The sequence below is a fragment of the Pimephales promelas genome, chromosome 24, assembly GCF_988280905.1.
Source record: "Pimephales promelas chromosome 24, fPimPro1.hap1.1, whole genome shotgun sequence".
NCBI classification, from domain to species: Eukaryota; Metazoa; Chordata; class Actinopteri; order Cypriniformes; family Leuciscidae; genus Pimephales; species Pimephales promelas.
This window is the reverse complement of record NC_142792.1, coordinates 3,917,910-3,927,450: the sequence shown is the minus strand read 5'-3', so window position 1 is coordinate 3,927,450 and position 9,541 is coordinate 3,917,910.

Below are 9,541 nucleotides of genomic sequence, written 5' to 3'. Positions count from 1 at the left end.
AAAATTGAGTAGGGAAACCCCTTCTGAAAATCACACAAAACAGCATCAGGCTTCTGAATCTCTGTGTTTCGCTGAGTGTGTGTCCAGGCCACACTTCCTGTGAACGACATGGACAGGAGATCTGCCTTCCTTCCTTTTTTTACCCTGGCACATGCCGATGAGTCACCGTTTACAGTCTTTTCAGATCTGCTGCCCTCAAAGCAACCTTCCTGACAGGACTTTTCCATTCACTCAGAATCCGAGCATGTTGAAGCCTGACACTGTGAAGCCGAGCAAACCCTTTTTACAATCTAAGGTTAAACTCTTCTTCTTCTGGGGCATGTCACCATGAAATCAAAGCTAGCTGCCCATAAACACACTCACACTCACACCCACACAATCTGCTTGTGACTCACTGAAAGTCCTACAATAGGCATCTGTGGACAGTTTCAAACACTATACAAGCCAAAATGTCCTAAAGGCATCAATACACATCATTAAATGCCACAAATTCTGTTACACATGCTGGAAAACATTTCTTTTGAATTAGAGCTTTTTTTACAGTCTGCATTTATGCACTACACCAGCTATTTACTCCTCGACAGCGACGCCGTAGAAATATACAGAACGACCGCAAAGACGGAAGTTTAAAGACAATATTCTAAAGATGGCTGCGCGCTTGTTTCTCTGGCACAAAGTCTAGAGTATGAATGAAATTCAGATGTATTACATCCACCATGTAGCCATGGTCATGTGACCCAAGGCGTTCACTTCTATACACAAACCTCTCCTGTGGCCTCACGGGATGGTAGTGACCATCGTATGCACACTTCAGAATCGTGACGGAAGTAAGTCATCCAGGTACTTTTCGCCTACTGTTTTATGAATACTACACTCTAAAAAATACTGGGCTGTTTTGTAACCCAATTTTGGGTAAAATATGGACAAACCCAGCCATTGGGTCAAAAATGTAATTTAAAAATGTAACCCAATGGCTGGGTTTGTCCATATTTTACCAAAAACTGGGTTAAAACAACCCAGCATTTATTTAAACCGTATACACTCTAAAAAATGCTGGGTTGTTTCAACCAAAAAAAATCAGGTTAAAAAATGTACAGTTGAAAGTGAAAGTTAAAGTTGGGTTCAACTCAACATTTGGGTTTGTCCACATTCTACCCAAATTTGGGTTAAAACAACCAAGCATTGTTTAGAGTGTATGAGTTTGAATATACTGCATACTGTATATTCGGACGCAGTGCGTGTGTTTTGTTTTGATGTATTTTATCTCTGAAATGAAAAATATTGAACTAAAAGTTTTTAGTAAGGCATTTTTTCATAGATTTTGGACATGGGAATGTTTTTTGGCCAATAAAAATTTAGTTTTCTTGAACTAAATGGGTGGAAATGCTGCTTTATTTGAAAATTGTTTTGCAATATTTAGATTTTGTGATAAAACATTTTTTTTTGGGGGGGGGGGGGGGGGTGGGGGGGGCAAATGACCATTTATCTTTCTTGAAAACGTGGAATGGAAATTCTACTTTATTTGGTAATAGTCGAAATTTAAATGTATTTCTTTATTAAAATTTTTGGACAATGACCACATTGTTTTCTTTAACACATTGAAGGGAAAAATGTTGTTTATTCCAAAATAGTTGTGATTTTTTTTTTTTTTTTTTTTTTTTTTTGCATACATTACATTCAGAACCTGGAAACAAAGCTAACTCCTGATGGATATAATCAAGCAAGTTCCTACTTTTTGTCATGGCAAATCCCTTTTCCTTCTGAATTCGCATTATGGAAAATGGGTTACAAAAGCAGTTTTATTAGAAAAAACAAAATAATCAGCCCACAACTGACACACGTTAGCCCTGTCAAAGAGTTTTTAGTCGCAGACTAAATGAAGGATAAAAAAAAGCCCTGCCCAACATCCCCTTCCCTAGCGACAACTTCAATTTCTGCGGCAGCGGTGACTGTCCCATTCTCCTCATATTGATATTAAAGGCTTATGTGCTGCTGCTTTTTCCAGTAAATTAGAGAAAACAAAATCTCCTGATTAGTCAATTAAGTGGCACATTAGTCTGGGACTTCATTAAAAGATAGGGCAGCCTCTTTAAGGATATGCTACAATGTGTACGGAATGTTTAAACAGGAAATTGAACAAATGGAGCTTGTTAAAACTCGCTCGAGTCACTTGACATCTTACACGACTGCAACTAGGGCTTCACAAATAGAATGTCAGGCTGCGGCGCACCCCAGATCTCGCTATGCTAATCTGGGACGGGCGAGAAGTAGTGCCGCGCAACACCGTCTGGTACAACAAGATGTAAACACTCATAAAAATCACAAGCTTAGCGGCCCGAAGAGATGACGAAAGCACACGTGGGTGCAGATGCACACGGATACACTCCCGCATGGTCGGCCACATAGGTAAGCCTGCTTGGATTGCACTTTGAAAGACTGAGGGAACCTAAAGACATAATATAGAGAAGAAAATCACAATTGTTTATCTTAGACAGTAATGAAAGCATATCTCTAATGATTATCCTCTCGGTTGTGGCCTAAAGGTGACTTGTGACCCGCTCTTGAGAAAAGCAACTAACCTCCAATTGCTTCCAATGCTCCGGGTGTGTGTCCGCGGTTTGCAGTGTGTGTGTGTGTTCACTAGTGTGCGCACTAACTTGGATGGGTTAAATGCAGAAGACAAATTCAGAGTATGGGTTACTACTTGGCATTCAGGTCACTTCACTTCTTAACAATGGTCTCAAACTGTAGTGAGATTTAGCAAAAGTGTGCTATCAAATTCCAAACTCAATTTTAACAAACGTTTCTCAAATTTTCTCGCAATCTTCAAAAAATGCTATAGGTATTAACTTTTTCTATATGCCAATAAATGTCTAATTTAATCTAATTTCTTTTCAGAAACATCTGAGAAGCAGGAGACTAACATTAAGTCTCTGTTTGCTCTGCATTTACTCTCATTTCTCTCCAGGAAAAACAATAAAGATACTGAAGTTGTTACTTAAAACGTTTCCGGTAAGCAATACTGTGGCGAGCAGGGCGAGGCCGAGGGCCTTGAGAGAACAGCGCGAGGCCGGTGGCGTCTCAAACTGAAGTAAGACTTGCTAAGAAGCAAAAGTGTGCTATCAAATTCCAAACTCAATTTTAACAAACGTTTCTCAAATTTTCTCGCAATCCTCAAAAAATGCTATAGGTATTAACTTTTTCCATATGCCAATACATGTCTAATTTCATCAAATTTCTTTTCAGAAACATCTGAGAAGCAGGAGACTAACATTAAGTCTCTGTTTGCTCTGCATTTACTCTCATTTCTCTCCAGGAGAAACCCTAAAGATACTGAAGTTGTTACTTAAAAAGTTCCCTGTAAGCAATACTGTGGCAAGCAGGGCGAGGCCGAGGGCCTTGAGAGAACAGCGCGAGGCCGGTGGCGTGATGAATAATGAGTGACGCACCGGTCTCGTATCTCTCATAAAAAGGAGGAGCGACGACAGTGAAGATCGAGAGAGACCAGGCCTGTATTTATGTTGTGTTTTGTTAAATGTGACAGCAGTCGTCCGTCTTTAACTTATTGGTTTCATTTATTGTATTAAAGTCTTTGAATGTTCGCCGGTTCCCTCCTTCTTCTTCCCATAACATCGAACATAACTCCAAATACCAATTTAGCTTTTAATTCCTACTGCACATCAACAATTGCATCATTTTCTTCCTATTAAAACTTAAGAGAAACATCCAAGACCAATCTGATATTAAAACATAACTAAAATCCTGTGACAAAGCAACCACTGAATAATAAGATTTCCCTCTGGGTAGACGTGGTATAACTGCTCATTGACATCCTCAGCAGTTGCAAAAATAATAATAGCAATCAGGTATATCGCGTCATTTTCAGGAAATGGCAACAGTAAATTCACAGAGGATGGTCCAGTCGCGGCGCTATAAATTCATATCCGTAATCTAAGAGACGAGAAAAAGGCGGATATTTCCTTTTGAGCTGGAATAAATTATGCATCATTTCATTCCAAAGAGAGGTAATATTATACTGGCTTTGTCTGTCCTACTTCATAAATCCTGAGCTTTAAAACACTCACGAATGCACGCACACCAACACGATCCCTTTCACGCTAACACACACACACACAAGACACAATTTTTGCCAGTGCCCTGAGATTTAGGAGCCGGTACACTAAAACATCACAGTTCACTGGCTGCGTTGCCGTCTCAGCGTCACATTCTATCCAGAACAATGCGACAGCTGACAGCTTGCACAGAGATTCATCACGCTAAGCAGAATTATTTCTGCCACGTGCTAATTTATTAACAACCTGTGCATGCTCTAATGTAGCGAATTTGCATATACATTTTTAACCTGGAAGCAAGTGCATGAATATTCCTCAGGCAGTGGAGTATTTCTCTTTGTTAGTCACTTTCGATTCTTAGAAGATGGGGAAAGAGAAGCCACAATCGCTCCAATCTTGTGCAAGGCACGTTTTCATCCAGGGCAGCGTTCCAGTCCTTCCTTAACCTTTCGCTCAGAACACAGCAGAATCTGACATTAAGCCTTTTATGCTGCAATTTACTGCATACACATGCGTTTGACCTGAAATAACATAATAATGCAAGAAATTTATCATATTCAGTAATGCAGAAGTACTGAGAGCACAGTGGAATGAAGATGGAGATTATTTGAATGAATGAACAAGTCTAGGTCGGGGTGGCAGATTTACAAGAAAGACCACAGGATGTGCAGCTATTATAAGAGGTGGTTACACGGCGTCGGGGCACATGCAGTTATCCCTGCGAGAGAAGGCTGCAGGTGCACATTTCACACACCTGTGATGTTTCCCTGTATTCCCTTGCGCTATCCAGGGATGCAACGATCAGATGCGGGCATAAACACCACGCTGCTGCTGCAATGCAACAAATCCTCCCTGTCAGACTGACAGCTTGCCTCTATATTGTGAATAAACAAGTATAACAGAGACATAAACAGGTGTAGCTATTGTCTGAGGAGCCTGACGAACAAATCAAGAGCATATGCAATGGTGTAATTACAGCAGCAAACAGATTTAATCGGTTTAATTATCTAACCTTCTTGTGAGTGATGAACTATCCGGAAATAAAAAAAAAGAAAAATGAGGTGAATTAGTTTTGGCGCTTTGGCTGCTCATCGTTGATGTAAAAACTGTTAAAAAGCTGGTCAACGCATGGAAGTTGTTTTGTTGGTTTATTTAAAGAATACCTTTGAAAAAGATGAAAGGTTTGTTTGCCGTCTACAAGTGAAGCCTCGTATGTCTTTCAAACAAACTCAATGAGAAGGAGCTTCTAATATCAGGATGGATCTCACGAAAACATGTCCAGCCCCCTGGTTCACTCCTAAAGCAAAAAATAAATATAATAATAATAAATATAATAATGTATTTTTAATAAAATTATTAACATTTTTAAACACATACATGCATACACTCTTAGAAGAAATAATTCTATTTAGAACCAGAAATGGTTCCATCCCCCCATATATGGAACTCCAAAATGGTTCTATATAGAACCATTTTTTTGGTAAAAGGTTCTATTGGCCAAGTATGGAATATAGAACCCAGAGGAACCCTTTTTTAAGAGTGTATAGAACCTTTTAGGGGTTCCAAATACAGAGCGCTGGTAGAACCTTTTAAGGTTCTATATAGAACCTTTTCTTCTAAGAGTGTACATGTATGTGTGTGTGTGTGTGTATATATAATTTAGTCATTTAGTTGTTTTTTGTCATTCTTTTGGTTTTCAGTTGTTTTTTAATGTCTATACAGTAATTATTCATTTTTAGTTTTAGTTATTTTAGTAGGCTACATGTACAAATTAGTACAAGTTAAACTAAATAAAAAAATGAGAAATGTTATTTTAAAGCAACAAAAATGTTTTGTTTATGGTTTTAGTTTTACTTTCTGTTAACTATAATAACCCTGATATAGGGTAATTACAGCAACGAGAACCTTGGAGAAAGTCATCATGAAAATACATTTCACAACATAAAAACCGTAATGGTTCTAAAATAGGCTATTTTTAAAAACACAATATACAATTTCTTTTCTCAGTTGATTTGGGGGTTAAATACAGGTTTCGTGAGATTCATACTTGCATACTCTATCCTAATTTGATGTCAGTGCCAAAATAGCATCAGATCTTCACACTGAAAGGCTTCAGTAAATATGCTAGCCAGATTTGACCTGCCACTTACTCTACCACAAGATATCAGGCTGAAAAAAACAAAGTGATTAAACTGTTCATCTTTCATAAAGCATGCCTGCCATGGCTGATTGACAAAACCATAAATAGCAAAGTACGCTGCAAATTCAAGCATGTATTTAAAGGCCAGAAGAAAACCGATAGGATGTTTTTTTCCTTAATCTAATTACCGCCAAACCCTGTGGATTGTAGCAGCGGTTGAATCGCAATAAACAAGCTCAAAGCATCATGGTAAACAAAATCATGGAGAATGACTACGAGCTATTGAGCCCTTTCATTTATGTGAAGTTAACAATCAACTCCCTTCTTTGGTTCCCACAACACATCCATATCAAAGAATGACAAGTAGCAAAGGTGACATCCAATTTATAGCTCAAGGACTGCGGACAAGCAAATAAACAGGCATTTCCAGACCACGCGTCAAACTCAATTTGCCTCTCCCATGGTTCAATGCATTTAGGGGGCACGGGGAAAAAAAGTTGAAGGTGCAGAACTTTAATGCCTTACTAATAGGCTAGACAAGCCCAGTCATTTACGTTCACAGGGAACCCACAGGCAATCCCATAGTCTTGAAAAAGTTGCGTATGAAAAGTTAAGACATATGTTCAGAATACGTCTCAATGCGTCTCTTTCATTTTAAATCCAAAGCCGGTGTTGTCAGCGTTCGACTTCAAAAAGGCAAACCGTAGAAACTTTGAACCACTCCGTGCCCCGTCTGTGGCTGTGGGCTTGTTTTCCTGATCTCGCTAACTACCGCTTGCTGTCGCTACATTGCTGTTGCTTCGCCTGCAGGTAAAGAGAGATTAAACAGCATGCGGTGCCCTTGTAAAGCAGCAAAGGTTTTATGGAGGGGGTCTTTAAATATTTAAGGTGTGAGTACAATGAGGCAGAGCTGAAATACAAAATACAAACCTGCAAATCATTTACATTTCATTCGCCGTGTCTATTTTACACTTAATAAAATTTTTCAAGAACAGAATTCCGAAAAGGAAGATAAACGCACAATATGACAAGCTGTTTGCTGTGAGGTGATTGTCGTAGGTTAGAAAATAGATGCTTCCCCCCCCCATCATCCCTGAAATAATACACAAAAGAATTAGAATAAACCATCTCGCGCTTGCTATATAAAATAGTAGCTTTTCATGTTGCCATTTTTTATCAAATGTATTTCAGTAAACAACCATTTTGATCAGCAAATTCAAGATCTAAATCAAGAAAACAAAAATATTGAATGCAAAACATTCCCAGCCACTGTCACAGTCAATTAAGTGTGGCTAGCTAATGAGGCCATTTGCATTGTAAAGCATCCCCCATGTGTTAGGGTTTTAATGGGGACAGAAACGGAGGAGATTAATTGAGAGTGACATTTCTTGAACTCTATTTTTCCCCCTCCGTGTCTTCCACGTCTTGCCTTTGCTTACCTGACTGACAGATCTACCTTTCAAACTCAAATATCTGAAAGACTGTCCACTCATACCCCTCATTGACTCTGATGTTTAAAAAGGGCAGGATGGTACATTATGCATATGGCTCTGGCGATGAACAGAAGTGCTTGACTTCAAGACAAGGGGTGGATTTGGTCCACAAAGTGCCTGTGAACGTTAAAGAAATGGAAAACATCAGAAGAATGATGCACTGCCATGTCATTATTAGCACTTAAGAAGCCATAACGTTGGGTTAGCTGAGGGCCAGGTGCCAGTAATTATCATCTTCAAAGGTGATAAAATTCATATTATACTTTTGTTCAACTTTCTTTGCTGTTCGAGTATGAAAAATGTCTGCACAAAGTCACTCCAAAAAGGGTTATTCTCTATATCATTGCGCACCGTTTCTGAACTTCCTGAAACGCCTCGATTGTAGTCCTCTTCAGGCAACACACACACGTCACAATATTACACATTTATATAATTCCCGCCCACGGCATACACGGAGAAACGGGACGAGGCCTAGTTGAGGTTAAACTCACGGTTATGGTAAGAGCGTGACATTTGCCAAACACACTCAAAACTGTTGACCAATCACAACACACTGCTCCAGCCGACCAATCAGAGCGCATTGTGCTTTTCAAATGTATGGGGCTTCATAGAAACCGAAACTAAACAGAGATGCTGCAATGTAAAATATAATGTTTTAGGAACATTCAAGCATGAATACCTATTTTAGGAAACCCAAACAAAATCCAAGACTATAAAAAAGGGCATAATAGGTCCCATTTATCTTTGTTCTTTATCATTCAATATCATAATACACACTTGCACAAATTAAACCGCATATTTGTGTCCTCTTATGATGCAAGCACGATGCAACTAGAACTTTGAATATGCGCTATACATAAGGTGGCGGGTAACAGAAGATAGTCATTTCCCACTATCTAAGGTGGGGGTGGTGGTCACGGGTCTCTAATGACTTATTTAATATTGCAAGAGAAATGACCCAGGGTCCAAGAAGCGCTACGTCTCTGCAGCCTGAAAACAGAAACAATGGAGCCACCTTAATTGTGACATTACAAGCAGTGACACAGCGAGGAACAGAGGGGGTTTGATTAAAAGGAGAAGAGGTGGGTGACTTTGTGAAAAGGTCACTGCACACTTACCTGGACTTCTCAACTCCCCCTCTTTCTGAACAAGAAAAAAAGTGGAAGAATATGGAAGGAAAGAAAAAAAAATCTCCCATGTGATTAGAGACGACTTCCAATATTTCCAGCAATGCCATTAGTGAAATAAGATGGTAATTTTCTGGCAGGCGGTATCTGGGCAGAAAACGACAGAAGGAAGTGAGGGTGAGGCAGCAGGTTGTGGGTGGGAACAGATGGCAGCACAGGTGGGGTGGTGTCGAGGTTAATTGAGAGGTTAACAGGGACAAAGGTTTGGCAAAGGTCAGGAGAGACCACCATCCAGAGGGAAAGGCACAGGTTTCTCCTGACTTAAGCATGTTCCGGATGTAACGGCTCAATCCCTATGTGAGATTGTTTAGAGAATGAGTTTTATCAAAGGCAGATTTCTATATCTAGAAACCAAGGTGGCTGATGGCTAATATAATAATAAAATGTCCAGTATATACTCCACTGCTCAAATGTTTGGAGCCAGTGAGATTTATTTTAAGAAATAAGTACTTTCAGAAAGGACAAATTAAATTGATGATTATTTGATGAATTTACCGTTTATTTTTAATTATCAAAATGTTTTTCACAGAAAAATTAAGCAGCACAACAGTTGTTTTTTTTTTTTTTCAGAATTCTGAATGACGACACTGAAAACTTGAATAATGGCTGCTGAAAATTCAGCTTTGCCATCACTTGAATAAATTATTT